At 46.2% G+C, this 14,960-nt stretch overlaps 1 protein-coding gene and 1 pseudogene across 2 annotated transcripts in view; one reads left to right on the top strand and one right to left on the bottom strand.

The window, feature by feature from the left end:
- The window catches only part of SH3BP5 (SH3 domain binding protein 5), a 78,048-nt gene that overhangs the window by 13,835 nt on the left and 49,253 nt on the right, over positions 1–14,960 (top strand). The window lies entirely within an intron of this gene.
- Positions 3,628–3,724, bottom strand: LOC116545013 (annotated as a pseudogene).

Here is a 14,960-nt window from a genome sequence, read left to right as displayed (position 1 = left end):
GCCTACGTTGACCTTTCTAGTATAGTACTTTTGCTTCTTTTTGGTTTCTGGCTTCTTCCAGAGTGACTGTCCCAAGATGACCAGGTGGACGCTTCATGGCTTTTTCTGACTGAGCCTTGGAAGCAGAGCAGCACTTCTGTTAGAATCTGTTGGTCCGAGCAGACCTGAGCCCTCCTGGATTCTAATTCTTGTTGATACTGGGGCAGTGCCAAAGAATTGTAGGCCATATTTGGAAACTGCCACCCTCATGGTGATGTAAGACAGTGATTTGTTTTGAGGCCCATAGGATTTAGACTTTCCTCTTTTCCTCCCTTTCTTTCTGTGGGAGACTTCATAAACAACCATGTTTCAATGTCTTCTTAAGGCACTTTAATGGTTAACCAGCCATCAAAGCAACAGCTTTGGTTAGTCTTCCCAGTGACCCTCAATAAGCCAGCAACAATAAAGGAAAGATGGACAGTTTTTAGCAATGCTGAGGGTCTTGCCATAGGGAATTCTTTACCACTTTGCCCATTTCTTAAAACTTTTGTCTGAGAGAAAAAATTATATCATGGCTTCAATGCCTATTAGAAAAAATGAGTGGAGCCTATAGCCAGAGGTACAATAATTAGATAGATGCTTTATAAATTCGGGGTGGTAGGGATCTAAAGCCCCTCGGGCAAGTCCAGATAGAGATGCTGTTTTCTTTCCCTGACACTGGTTTTGCTGGGTCTTCTCTGGGGAAAGACAGTCCTGGTATTACGTTTATTCACAGAAATTAGATCTACTTCCTCACTTGGAACTTATTAAAGAAAACCACACTTCAATGTTACGAAACTTAGGGTCAAAAAAAGCATAGGAGGCTGGGCACAGTGGCTTACGCCTGTAATCCCAGCATTTTGGGAGGCCGATGCAGGCAGATTGCTTAAGGCTGGGAATTCGAGACCAGCTTGGCCAATATGAGGAAACTCTGTCTCTACTGAAATACAAAAAAGGAAAAAGTAGCCGGGTATTGTAGTGCGTGTCTGTAATCTCAGCTACTTGGGAGGGTGAGGCATGAGAATTGTTTGAACCTGGGAGGCGAAGGTTGCAGTGAGCCAAGATTGTGCCACTGCACTCCAGCCCGGGCGACAAAGGGAGACTCTGTCTTTAAAAAAAAAAAAAAAAGCATAGGAAACCTTTTTTTTTGGAGCTAATAAAAACTAAACTACATAGCATATGATGGTGCAAAGTGCAGGCCTTGGAGCTAACAGCTGGATTTGAATTCTCTCTCTACCTGTTTTTTATTTATTTATTTATTTTGAGATGGAGTTTCACTCTTGCTGTCTAGGCTGGAGTGCAGTGGCATGATCTCAGCTCACCACAGCCTCCGCCTCCTGGGTTCAAGCGATTCTTCTGCCTCAGCCTTCCAAGTAGCTGGGACTATAGGCATGCCCCGCCATGCCTGGCTAATTTTGTATTTTTAGTAGAGATGGGGTTTCTCCGTGTTGGTCAGGCTGATCTCGAACTCCCCACCTCAGGGGATCTGCCCACTTTGGCCTCCCAAAGTGCAGGGATTACAGGCATAAGCCGCCGCGCCTGGACTTTCTCTCTTCCTCTTAATATGCTGTACAGCTTTGGTAAGTTATATCAGCTTATCTGGGTTTAATTTCCTTCTCTCTAAAATGTGAAGGGCAATACCTATCTTACCAGAGCTGTTAAGGATTAAATATGGTGATGTTTGTAAAGTGTCTGGCATGGTACCTGGTATATATGTCCAACAAGTGTTGGTCCTTTCCTCCTCCAGCCCCTTAGCCATTTATTAAATAATGGCACCTAAGTAAAAATAACCACTGTTTTGGGAAAAGTTACTATATGCTAAGTATTGTGCTAAGTATTATCCTATTCATTCTCAGAACAGGCCTTCAGAATGTTGATGAGAAGGGGAGGTACTGAGTGAGTAAGTCAGTTCTCCCAGGTCACACAGTCAGGGAGTGGTGGAGCCAGGATGTATAAGAATCCAGGAATCTGAGGCTGGAGCCCATGCCTTTAAATAGTTTATGTTTGGAGGCATAGCAGATACATATTCTGAGACCCCCACTGAGGCTGCTTAGATGAAAGAATCCTATCTGGGACTTAGGGGACCAGGTTTTCAGTCTTTGCACTGATATTAATCAGGTATAGATCCTTGGGAGAGGATCTTTATCTCCTGAGATTTCAGTCATTTCATCAGTGAAATGGGAGCATCTAAACTAAATGATGGGCAAACTCTCTTCCAGCCCTGATATTGTTTGACTGGGATCTCCATTCTGATCTATCCACATGTCGAATAAATTATGAACCACCCTCGGTCATGACAGCTAGGGAAATACAAAATAGTCAATCTATGCTGTAATAAACTTAAAACTTCATTTTTGGCTGGGCTCAGTGGCTCACACCTGTAATCCCAGCACTTTGGAAGGCCGAGGTGGGCAAATCATGAGGTGAGAAGTTCGAGACCAGCCTGGCCAATATGGTGAAACCCCGTCTCTACTAAAAATACAAAAAATGAGCTGGGCGTAGTGGCGGGTGCCTGTAACCCCCGATACTCGGGAGGCTGAGGTAGGAGAATCAGTTGAACCATGAGGTGGAGGTTGTAGTGAGCTGAAATTGTGCCATTGTACTCCAGCCCCAGCAACAGAGTGAGACTCGGTCTCAAAAAAAAAAAAAAAAAAAAAAAAAAATCATTTTTGTTGAAACAATACTTGGACATAGTTTTGTTTTTGTTTTTGTTTTATTTTTTTTTTAAAAAGCCCCTGATAAGTTATAATGAAAAATGAAAGTCCTCTACCTCACTCCCTCTAGTTCTAGTCTGAGAAGCAACGACTTTGATGTTTCTAGCTGTTCCTTCCGGTCGTTTCTCCAGTGTCTCTAGAGTTAAGCCATCGACTTTGACTTTGGCCCTTTTGCATCCTGTGTTCTCTTTTCTTAACATTTTGATTAACTGAAGGCAGGAGGGAGGTTATCCAAAAGCTAGCCCCGAAGTCAGCCAGCCAGCTTGCCTGGAATGCTGTGGTGGGTGGCTGTGTGGTTCCTGCGCAGGCTGCACTAACTGATCTCTAGAACATTCCAAGGCCGGGCCATGAACTCACCATACTGCCTCATTTCTAAGACTTGTGCTAATTATAAAATGGACCTTGTACTTCATAACACCTTGGGGGGTGGTTCAAACACCACCCCCAATAAACATGCACAACCTCAATGGTGTAATCTGTCTGAAATCTAATGATTGTGAATTTTTGAAAAAAATTGTGGACCTTGCAGTTGAGGAAATATGTGAAGCCTCCTGGTGTAAACATGGCAATAGTGCTCTTGCGGTTGAATTTGGGAGAACACTGCTGTTTCAGCATTTCTGCATCCTCTTACACGAAGAATCCTGTGGATTTAAGAACATGTGTTTGGCCGTAAATGAAAAAGCCCTGGGCCCCACGAGTCTTTGTAGCTGTGTGCATGCACATGTCCTTGCTTGTGAGCATGCAGGGTTGTTATGTAACTTCGGTCCATCCTCCCGGGCCTAAAAGGACTGACCCCTGTGCTTGCTCACACTTTTAAAGGGCTCATGAGTTTTTTCCTTTGTTTGTGGTGCTTTGTACCTTGGGCTTTTTTTTTTTTTTTTTTTTTTTCATTTCATTTCATATCGGGTGCCCGCATCATGTCATGACAAAATTAGAGGATAGCATGTCTCACACGTACATGTGAACGCCCAGTCATCACATTACAAAATGGTCTACCTTGGGCTATTTTAAACATTTTTTTGTAATTGGTTAAATTCCATTCTGGTGCCTACATAACATCAACAGAAAAGATGAATTGAAAATGAGTCTTGGCCGGTCACGGCGGCTTACACCTGTAATCCTAACACTTCGGGAGGCCAAAGGGGTCAGATTACAAGGTCAGGAGTTTGAGACCAGCCTGATCAACATGGTGAAACCCTGTCTCTACTAAAAATACAAAAATTAGCTGGTCGTGGTGGCACGTGCCTATAATCCCAGCTACTCGGGAGGCTGAGGCAGGAGAAACGCTTGAACCTGGGATGCTAAGAGTGACAGAGCAAGACTCTGTCTCAAAAAAAAAAAAAAAAAAAAAAAAAAAGGCGAGTCTTTTCCAAATTGACATTCTACAGAATAACTGGCTCATATTATTAAAAAATCAAGGCTTTGAAAGACAAACACTGAAGAACTGTTCCAGATGAAAGAATGTTAGATGACAAAATGCAGCGTGTGACTCCTAGATTGGATCTTGGACCAGGAAAACAGTTTTTGCCCATTATTGTAAAAGAAATCAGTGGGAGAGTTGATGCAATTTGGAGCAAGCTGTAGACCAGATTAATAGCATTGTACCAATGTTAATTTTCTGATTTTGATCATTGTACTCTGGTTATGTAAGTGGATGGCCTCATCTTTAGGAAATACGCACCCAAAATATCATAGGGTAAAGGGACATGGTATCTGCATCTTACCCTCATTTTTTTCCAAGTCTGAATTTATTTTAAACTAAAAAGTTAAAAGAGCCTGCTGCCTTAACTCAGCCTCCAAATGGGAGCACTTCCCTTTGGTTATGGAATCTGAACACAGGCCAAGGATTGAAAGGAAGGCTGCGATATTCTGGGACATGGAACTGGGTGCTCACCTGCTTGTTTGGAAACACTTTATAGTCAGATCAGAGTTCTCAACCATGCCCTTTCTGTCTAGGAGGAAATTGGTTCTACTTAGGCCTTAAAAGGGTCCAAGACCTTTGTTAACCTGAGAGGAGGGGAACTTGAAGGAGGAAACCATGATGAGTCCTATCTTTCCTTACTTTGCCTCTATCCTCTTAGTGGAGGAACTCCTTCTTGGTGGTTCAGATAAGGACAGGCAGCGTGATCCTTGGAAAGGGTTGGAGTGACGAGATCAGATCTGGCCTTGTCAACTGTTGAATGCACAAGGCTTGCCCAGAGGGTCTGGAGCTGGGCAGTGCCCAAGCTGGGATTAGTCTATCCTGCATTTTGCCCCACAACCCACTCAAATAGCTTAAATTAAAGGGAGGATTTTCTGAAAGGTTGTAGGAGTCTTTCATGGAGCTCAAGGGAGGGGAAGTGTCACTGGCTCAGAAGCGTAGGGAGACCACGTCTCAGTTGGCCCTGACAGTCTTGGTGGGTGCCTGTAGTGCCTCTCCTTATTCTCAAAAGTGTCCTATTTGATTGATACATCATATGACTGTGTTGTCACAGGATTAGAATCAGGAGCTGAGGTCATCTCTCACCACCCCTCCTGTGCTACATCATGGTTCTCTCCACATTTGCTTGCTTTTTTTCTTTTTTTTTTGAGACAGAGTCTTTGTTGCCCAGGCTGGAGTGCAGTGGTGTGATCTCGGCTCACAGCAACCTCCACCTCCCGGGTTCAACCGATTCTCCTGCCTCAGCCTCCCGAGTAGTTGGGGTTATAGGCACCTACCAGTGCGCCTGGCTAATTTTTGGTTTTTTTTTTTTTAGGAGAGACAGGATTTCACCAGGCTGGTCTTGAACTCCTGACCTTGCGATCCCCCTACATTGGCCTCGAGGCAAAAGTGCTGGAGGTGTGAGCCACTGCACTTGGCCTCCACATTTGCTTTCTTCTGTCTCTCAACTGTTTTTGGCTGTCTCTCCCTCCTCTGGCTTCCTCTCTTCTGATTCCTGAGAGAGGGAGTCTTGTATTTGAATCATGGTGGCAAGTCCTCACGGAAGGAAGCAGCAGGTCTGGCCAACACTCTGAGGGGCCCCTACTCCTAAAGTCAGGCAGGGCCTGAGATGGGAAAAGAAAAGGACTCAGGGGAGGGGGAATTAGGTCCCTGGTCTCCAGCAGTGATCCTGAGGTTCTCCCCAACTTGAAGATACTCGTATGTTCTTCCCATTCCATTCCTTTCCATTTGCATTTATCACCTTGGGGCTGTTTCACCTGGTTATTCTAGTTGGATGACACTGGCTGCTCTGGCATTGGGCCTGCGCCATGAGCAGGAGTGTTGTCGCTGGCTCCAGCTCCCGGGTGGTCTTCATCCATATCCCTGCCCTCCGCCTCTGCTGCTTCCCGGCTCCTGCACCCTCCTGCCTCCGCCTTTCTGGTTTGGCTCCCTTGGTCCCCGCTCTGCTGTGGCGCAGTCTTTGCGCTTCTTTGCTGCAGAATTCTTAAGGTAGAATCAGCTTGTTCTGGCTCCTGTTCTCTCAGGGCTGTGAAAGTCCCTCCCTGCGGGAGCTGGGACTAAAAAGAAAAACCAGACAGAGGCAGGAGGGAAGGCATGCGGAGGCCCTCAAAAGCGTGGCAGGATCTCTCAAAGCAGGGAAGGGTCTAGGGCTAGGCCTGTGCTGTGCAATAGGGCAGGCACTAGCCACACACAGCTATGTCAATTACCATTAAGTCTCTCGAACGTGGGAGGCCGAGGTTCCAGTGAGCCAAGACAGAGTGAGAATCTGTCTCAAAAAATGAAAATAAAAATAAAATAAAAATTATCACTAAGTTAATTAAGTTTTAATGTTTTGAGACAGAGCCTTGCTCTGTCACCCAGGCTATAGTTCAGTGGCACAATCCTGGCTTACTGCACCTTCGGCCACCTGGGCTCAAGGAATCCCCCTACCTCAGCCTCCTGAGTAGCTGGGACTATAGGTGTGCACTGCCACACCAGGTTAATGTTTGTATTTTTAGTAGAGATGGGGTTTTGTTATGTTGCCCAGCCTGGTCTCAAACTCTTGACTCAGGAGATCCTCCCACCATGGTCTCCCAAAGTGCTAGGATTACAGGTGTGAGCCACTGCGCCTGGCCCCTTAAAGTTTAATAAAATACAAAACTCAGTTGCACTAGCCACATTTCAAGTGTGTGTTTGGCCACAAGTGGCTGTGGCTTCCGTGTTGGATGGCGCAGTTGTAGCACGTCATCACAGAAGTTCCATCAACCAGCGCTGGAGAGCACTTGCTCCCTTTCCACCCAAGTGCTACTTAAAGTGGTTTGTGTGTTCTAGCAGCTGCCACAAGTGCTCTTAGAGAACAGAGTAGATGGCTGGAAAGAAAGCATGATTTGTATTAGGTTGATGCAAAAGTAATTGTGGTTTTTGCCATTAAAAGTGATAGTGGACTGGGCAAGGTGGCTCACACCTGTAATCCCAGCACTTTGGGAGGCTGAGGTGGGTGGATCACGAGGTCAGGAGTTTGACTTTTTTTTTTTTTTTTTTGACTACAAGTTCAAAGTTTTAATACAAATTTAGACAGTGTTGAGAAAACCAAACTTTGGCCATAGAAACCATTCCAGTCCCGGGCCGGCTACAGGGACCAGACCACGCCCCCTGATGCCCCGAGTGGTCCGAGATCTCTCCGGCGGTACCTCCGGGTCACGTCCTCACGCTCCGATTGGTTGCCGCATTTGGGAGGGTTAAAAGCTGGACTGTAGAAGAGTGACGCGCAAAGGCCACGCCCCCTTATCTTGGGGCAGGACCCGAGGGGTGATCCAGGCATCCCACCTGGGCTCCCCCCAGGGGGCGGGGTCTCCGCCACACCCACTGCCTCTGCGAACCCGGTGGAACCCAAATTAGCCACGGCGAGGGGTGGGGGATTTCGGGGGAGGGGTCTCCTGGCGCGTGGGGTCCGACGGAGGCAGCGGCACACGTGGGAGAGGGTCTCCCTGGGAGTCCAAATTTCCACCCGTCATCATTCTGTGCCACTGCGATGCCTCAGTAGCCAGGGCTTGGGAGAGGCTGAGAACTCGCTCCCGGTGGCCTTCCCTTGAATCCGGGAAGCAGAGGCTGCAGTGAGCCAAGACTGTGCCATTGCACTTCAGCCTGGGCTGAAAACCCGTCATCCTAGGGCAGGATTTCCCTAACTCCAGTTACTTTGCTGCTGCCATCATTTTTACCGTGTCCTTGGACTAGATATGCTATTTATTCCATGCTGTCTTTTAAATCGGTTCATGTTTTTACTTCAGTTTTTTATGTTTGTTTGTTTTTTGAGACGGAGTTTCGCTCTTGTTTCCCAGGCTGGAGTGCAGTGGCGCAGTCTCAGCTCGCTGCAACCTGTGTCTCCCGGGTTCAAGTGATTCTCTTGCCTCAGCCTCCCAAGTAGCTGGGATTACAGGCGCCTGCCACCATCCCCAGCTAGTTTTTGTTTTTTGTATTTTTAATAGAGATGGGATTCCACCATGTTGACCAGCCTGGTCTTGAACTCCTGACCTCAGGTGATCCACCTGCCTCGGCCTCCCAAAGTGCTGGGATTACGGTGTGAGCCACAGCGTCTGGCCTTACTTCAGCTTGAAAAGGAAATATCCTTACTATAAATGGAAAACCATTAAAGGAAAATGCATTTTTTAAGCAGGCATTTTATTAAAGAATAATATCTGCATAGGAAGTACCCACCGTGTACTGGTACAGCTTATGACTTTTAGAGTAATGCTATGTGTTTCCAGTAGATTTATTGTTTTCCTTATCAACAGCTTCCCTTTTCTTTAAGAGATTAGCAAATGTATACAGGTGCTGAAGACATTGTAGTACCAAATGAGTGTTTCTCCCTGACAAAATCAGAAGCATTTAAAAAAGATCTGAGGAGGAATAACTGCTTCATTCTTATTGAAGGTACACTCTTGTCTTTGAGTCCAGAGGGGTCTTTGTGGATCGGGCCCAGGGGCAGGTGCCATGTCGCACACTGGAAGCTTTTGGCTGCTGGTCCCCCCTCATGAGCTTGGTAATGATTGAGTATCCTAGAGAGCTGAGTTTTTGTGGATATTAATATTTGCCACATAGAAATCAAAAGACATTTATTTCATAGATCTATATTCATTAAAAGTGACAATAAGCCTATTACATGTTAAAAATACATATATATTTTTATTATTTTCCCAAAAATAAAATTTTGAAGAAGCACTATGTTCCCAAACAAAAAATTCAATGAAGGAGTAATTGCTTTACATGCTTTCGCAAGTCTCTTTAATGTCTTGGCTTAATAGAAGAGCTGGATTCTCTCAGCTGCTTCTGCATTTTGTGTCATTTCTTGACATGTCACCTATCAGGTAGCTTCTGGAAAACTCTACTGAACACTCAGAATGACAGTGAAAATGGCATGTCTTTATTATGAAAATGGTTTCCATCTTGCAGACTCCTGGAAAAGGTTTCCAGGCGCCCCACCCCCACCCCCACCCCCACCAGTGGTTCCCCCAGACCACACTGGGAACCACTGGTGAAGTGACCGGCAGATTGGACTAGAAGACTGAAGGTGGCTGGTTGCAGTGGCTCATACTTGTGATTCCAACAGTTTGGCAGGCTAAGGCAGGAGAAACGTTTGAGACCAGCCTGGGCAACACAGTGAGACCTGTTCTCTACAAAAAATTTAAAAGTCAGCAAGGTGTGGTCGTACGTGCCTATAGTCCCAGCTACTTGGGGGAGGCTAAGGTAGGGGCATTGCTTGAGCCCAGGTGGAGGCTGCAGTGAGCCACGATTGTGTGACAGCATTCAGCTTGGGTATGTCTTTAAAAAAAAATCTGCTTTTATCTAACACTTGACATTTACTAGTCCTTCGACCTTTATGCAAAGAGATCAGGTCACCTGGAGCTCCAGGGCTCCAATTTTCTTTTCTTTTCTTTTCTTTTTTTTTTTTTTTTGAGACAGTCTTGCTCTGTCGCCCAGGTTGGAATGCAGTGGCATGATCTCAGCTCACTGCAACCTCTGCCTCCCGGGTTCAAGCGATTCTCCTGTGTCAGCCTCCTGAGTAGCTGGGATTACAGGTACCCACCATGCCCAGCTAATGTTTGTGTTTTTAGTATAGATGGGGTTTTACCATATTGGCCAGGGTAGTCTAGAACTCCTGACCTCAGGTGATCCATCTGCCTCAGCCTCCCAACGTGCTGGGATTACAGCAGTGAGCCACCACACCTGGCCTTTTCTTATCTGTAAACTCGGGATGGGAATTCTGGCCGAGCCTGTTTTACAGGGTTGTTGTGTGTCTCAGATAATGCCTGGGAAACCTCTTTCTGCAAACTGAAAGTGGTATATTTGTAAATGGCATTAGTAAGGATTTTTTGAAGTATGGTGTGGTCTCTAATATGTAGGACAGTTACTTTTAAAACATGACCATCCCATCTTTATCTCACTTAATTCTGGGGACACCTGTGAAGAGGAAAAGCCACCATTCTCAGTTTACAGACAAGGTAATTGAGGTGAGCAGGTGAGCGACTGGCCGGAAAGCAGGGACTTGTCCTGTGCGCTGCACGGTCAGCCTGCATACCGTTTGCGCTGTACATCGGGTGCTGGCTTGTATGGTTTAGCTTGAGCTCTTACCTGGCACAGAGCTGTGTGTTTGACACACTGACACAGTCCAACAGGGAGACTCTGCCACCTCCAGCAATTCTTTGCTTGAATAAATTACCTTCAGTCTGAGTCACCTAATGGATGAGATGCAGTTTTCAGATTTGAAGAGCTGAGGCCTCCTCCAAGCAGAGGGAACTGTTTGTAGAGCTCTTTCCAGTGCTGTTCTAAAAACGTCCCTGGTAAACAGCCCTGGAATGGTAAATGGATTCTTTCTCTTGGCTGGTGGAAGATCTGCTCGCTCTCGGATGAGTTTGTACTTTTGAACTGTTCCGCTCCATGGCTCATTTCCCGCAGGGGAAGCAGTCTGCTTTCTCTCCTCCCTGGACAATTGTGAAGCCACCCCCACTCTGATCTTGGAAGACACATTTTCTTGTAATTGCAGGAGACAAAAAGAATCACGGTCAAGTCTTTTCTTGAACTAAGAAACAAGACAAAAAGCCCAAGTTCAATTGTGGCAAGCTGGCTTTAAGATGTAGTTAAAGAAATGCTTTATAAAAGCTAGGTCGAACTAAATTCCACAGACGCTGCTCCTTATACACATGGCTTTATTGTCAGGGACAGAAGTCCTCCAGCAGTTAACTGTAGTTAATTATAGTGCTTTGCCACTCTGTAGAATGTGGGTTGGCCCTTGCTTACCTATGCTAATAATGGCTTCTGTAAGGTGTATCTTTCAATTGCATATTTATTTAAGGCTTAATTCAGTTACAAGTGAATTGAATTGTATTGCTATTCAATACAGTTCTAGCTAGCTTGGACAAATAGCAATGACGATGGTGGCAGGGGCCTGTCTTGGCTCAGGGAGGAGGAGTTTCCGGGTAGACTGTAAGGTATTGCTGGGTCCAGAGGCTCAAGGTGTCACTGGGAATTCCTAGGGGTCTCCTTCCCATCTTTCTTCTCTGCCAGGCTCTCCCCTCATGGTGCCAAGATTGCTGCTGTCTGCCGTAGGCTTTCATTCCATCCTCTTAAACATCTCACTAGAAGAAAGTTCCTCTGACAGTTTCAGAAAGGTCCCAGAATGAAGTCTCACTGGTTATGATGGGTCATGTCTACCGCCCCTGCTCATAGAACAGTCACTGTGGCTAGGAGTATGCCTGTGACCAGGCCCTGGTCACATCACCAGGGATTGAGAGGTCGGGGTGAGGACCAAGGAATATTAGGGCTGTGATGCTGGAGATACAAGAAAGATTTTGGCTTGTGGCCCCTCCGACCTCAATACTTTTGGGAACTGTTACCCAAGTTGCTGTGAGCCTCAGTGGAATGGTAACAGCTGAGTGGGCTTTTTCTTATGGGGGGGACTGGCTTTGTGCTTAGTTTCAGTGCGTCTTGGATAAACAGGCTTGTTGGTGGTTGCAGTCAGCCAGTCATGCATCATTCCTGGCGGCACAGCCTCATTTAGAGAAGGAAACACTGATGTCAAATCAATCTTCTGGGTTTAATACCTTTGATGGTCACACACATGCCCCTGCTTAGAAAAATCTATGGTATTTTACAGTTGAAAACAAAAACAAAAACAAAAAAACAGGCATGGTGTTGTACACCTGTAGTCCCAGCTACTTGGGAGGGGCACGAGAATCCCTTGAGCCCAGGAGCTTGAGGCCACAGTGTGCTATGATCATGCCCATGAATCGCCACCACACTCCAGCCTGGTCATCATAGCAAGACTCTGTGTCTTAGGAAAAGAAAAACCCAAAAAACAAAACACAAAGCAAACAAAGAGCCTGTAGTATCCCATTCTCCCACCCTACCCCTGTTTTCTTCTCCCCTAGACAGTTACTGTATTAGTTTAATATATTTTAGCTGATGGAGGTATTTACTTCTATGACCAAATAGTATGTACTGTGTGACTACTTCTTGATTTCTTTTCAGTTTGAGTGACTATCTGTTGACATCCTGCTATGGAAGGTGAGGTTTTTGTCTTTCACTCTGTCCCCACCCTCCTTTTCCCATCTCCTGCCCTCAATTCCCTTGTGGTCAGTATTTGATTACCTTATTGCAGCGAGGTAAGCGCTATGCACATTTGAATCATCCAGTAAACTACGATTATGTTTCCTTTTTGTGGTGGAATGCATTCTTTAATTATTTCTGACAAAGGGTTCACTGGAAATACATTACTTGAGACTTAAGCAACCCTATGGGAAAAAAACCTACCACATAGAACCGGGTTAAAAAGATTCGATTATGAGATGTGATTTATGGTCAAAGGAAGAGAAATGGCAAATAGCAGAGCAGAGTGAGACAGAATTTCAGTGATGAACCGGGACCAGAAAGTCTTTTGCAAAGAAACAAACAAAAAAGGATCTCCCCTCCCCCACAGTGCCATAGCCTCCCCATTGCTCATGGGATGAAGTTCAGATGCCTTTATATGGCCCAGGAGGCTTCCTCACTCCAGCCTCTACCAGGCCAGCCCATCCGTACTGGGGGCTCGAATGTCCCTCCTCTCTGTCTGGTGGAGTCCCTCCTCTCTGTCTGGTGGAATCCCTTCTTCAAGCCTGGCTTGGGTTGTGTGGCCTTCCTAGCCGTGTGTCTGTGGCTCAGTGTGTGTAAGTAGTCTTAGAACGGCTTAAGTGTTGGCTGTCTCTTCCCAGCTCTCTGACCTTGGGCGAGTTACCTTTCTTCTCCTTGCCTCTATTTCCTCCTTTGTAAAATGTGAACGGTAGCAATAGCACCTACCTGTTAGGATCGTTAGCGATGGCACAGATTGTTGGGGTGAAAGCACTGTCCATAGTGCCTGCCACATAGGAAGCAGTCAGTCTGTGCCCTGTGTCCATCCTTCTTTCTCTACAAGGGCAGCGTTGGTGGGTTGTATTCACCAGTTCCCTGAAGAGCTCTCAGCAAATCTGATGTCTTCAGTGGCTGGGCAGGGAACCTGAATGAGTGATTCAGGCACTGGAGTGACAGGGACTAGAGAGGGTGCTCCCTGCCTAAGGGGGCACCTTCTACTCTACTTCTAGCTATTTCTTTTTCTTTAAATAAAAAATTTGAGAATTCCCTTTTTTTTTTTTTTTTTAATGTGAATGTTCCCTGCCATTTACTACACAGCACACCAGCCAAATACACTACGTTTATTGGTCCATAGGCCACTGCTTTGGGGCCCAGTGCTCATTTAACAGAGTAGGCCTGGGGGAGATGTGACCTGCCGCAGGCCACACACTGCCTGAGCTGGCCCTCGGTTTTCTCACTGGTGTGAATGTGGACAGCACTGTCACTGCCCACCACCCGGGAGGTGACCGTGAGGGTGCAGCCATGCATGTGAGTGCCTCTCGCAAAGCGGCTGCGCACAGTCTAACAGCTTGTTATGTCCATCGTGTCAGCCGCCCTTGCCTCCAGAAAATCCCTGGGTCTCAGGGTCTCTCTTTATACCAGGAGGAAAAATTGTTTGCATTTATTGAGCACTGACTGTGTGCCTAGAAATTGTTAAATGTACATTTGCATTCTCCATGCTTCCAAGAGCCCTCCCTATGAGATGGAAAGTAGCAATTTTATAGGTAATGCAAATGGTTCATAGAGAAGGCCCTGACTGGGCCTTGCAGGAAGAGGTTTTGTCAGCATCGAATCCATGTCTCTGATTAAAATCCTGGGCTTTGACAGCATGCTGCTTCCCACTTACTGGAAGCCAAGTCCCGTAGAAGCTCTGTGGGGCTTCTCTGTTCCCTGGGCACTTCCCCTGGAGAACAAGTCTAGTCTTGTTTTCTGCCTGCAGACACTGCAGCGGATGACCCCAAGCCTGGTCTGGGAAGAGAGAAGGCAGAGGAAATCAGGACGATGATGGCACAGAACCAGGGGAAAGGGGGTAAAGCCTGTGTTGGAAGTGGGCTTCAGGCTCGGGAGCTGAGGCACTCCCATGAGAGGTAGCACTTTTATTCCCATATTTTGGAATGCCAGTGGCATTTTCAAACCGATCTAGCAAGCCCACAGCTTGGGATGATGGGATGAATTAGAAGAACTGATCAGAGCCTCCATTACCTCCATGAGACTCCTGCAATTGCATGTTTAGAAATAGAATTTTGGCTGGGTGCAGTGGCTCACACCTGTAATCCCAGTGCTTTGGGAGGCCAAGGTGGGTGGATCACTTGAAGCCAGGAGTTTGAGACCAGTCTGGCCAACATGTGAAACCCCATCTCTACTGAAAGTATGGGAAAAAAAAAATTAATTGGGCATGGTGGTGCACACCTGTAGTCCCAGCTACTTGGGAGGCTGAGGTATAAGAATTGCTTGAACCTGGGAGACAGAGGTTGCAGTGAGCCAAGATCATGCCACTGCACTCCAGCCTGGGTGACAGAGCGAGACTCTGTCTCAAAAAATAAATAAATAAATAAATAAATAAAAATTTTCAGATAGTTACTTGTGAGTCAGGCACCTCTAGGCAATGGAACACGTGTTTTACCAGCAGGTGGCTGTTAAATCTCCAGCCCCATGACTCATGATCATGTATTGTTCCTTCAGAGTATCCACTTCCCCTTTCTTTTCTGTTTGTTTGTTTATTTGTTTGTTTTTGGAGTCAGGGTCTTTTGCCCAAGTTGGCTTGCAGTGATAAGATCTCGGCTCACTGCAGCCTCAACCTTCTGGGCTTAAGCAATCTTCCCACCCTGGCCACATGCCACTATGCCCAACTAGTTTTGTTTTTTTTATAGAGACAGGGTGTTACTATATCCTCCAGCATGGTCTTGAAT

This window comes from Sapajus apella, unplaced genomic scaffold (assembly GCF_009761245.1).
Source record: "Sapajus apella isolate SASKATOON/1434 unplaced genomic scaffold, GSC_monkey_1.0 scaffold4, whole genome shotgun sequence".
Classification (NCBI taxonomy): domain Eukaryota; kingdom Metazoa; phylum Chordata; class Mammalia; order Primates; family Cebidae; genus Sapajus; species Sapajus apella.
The sequence above is the reverse complement of the archived record's forward strand: the minus strand, read 5'-3'. Positions and strand labels throughout refer to the sequence as shown.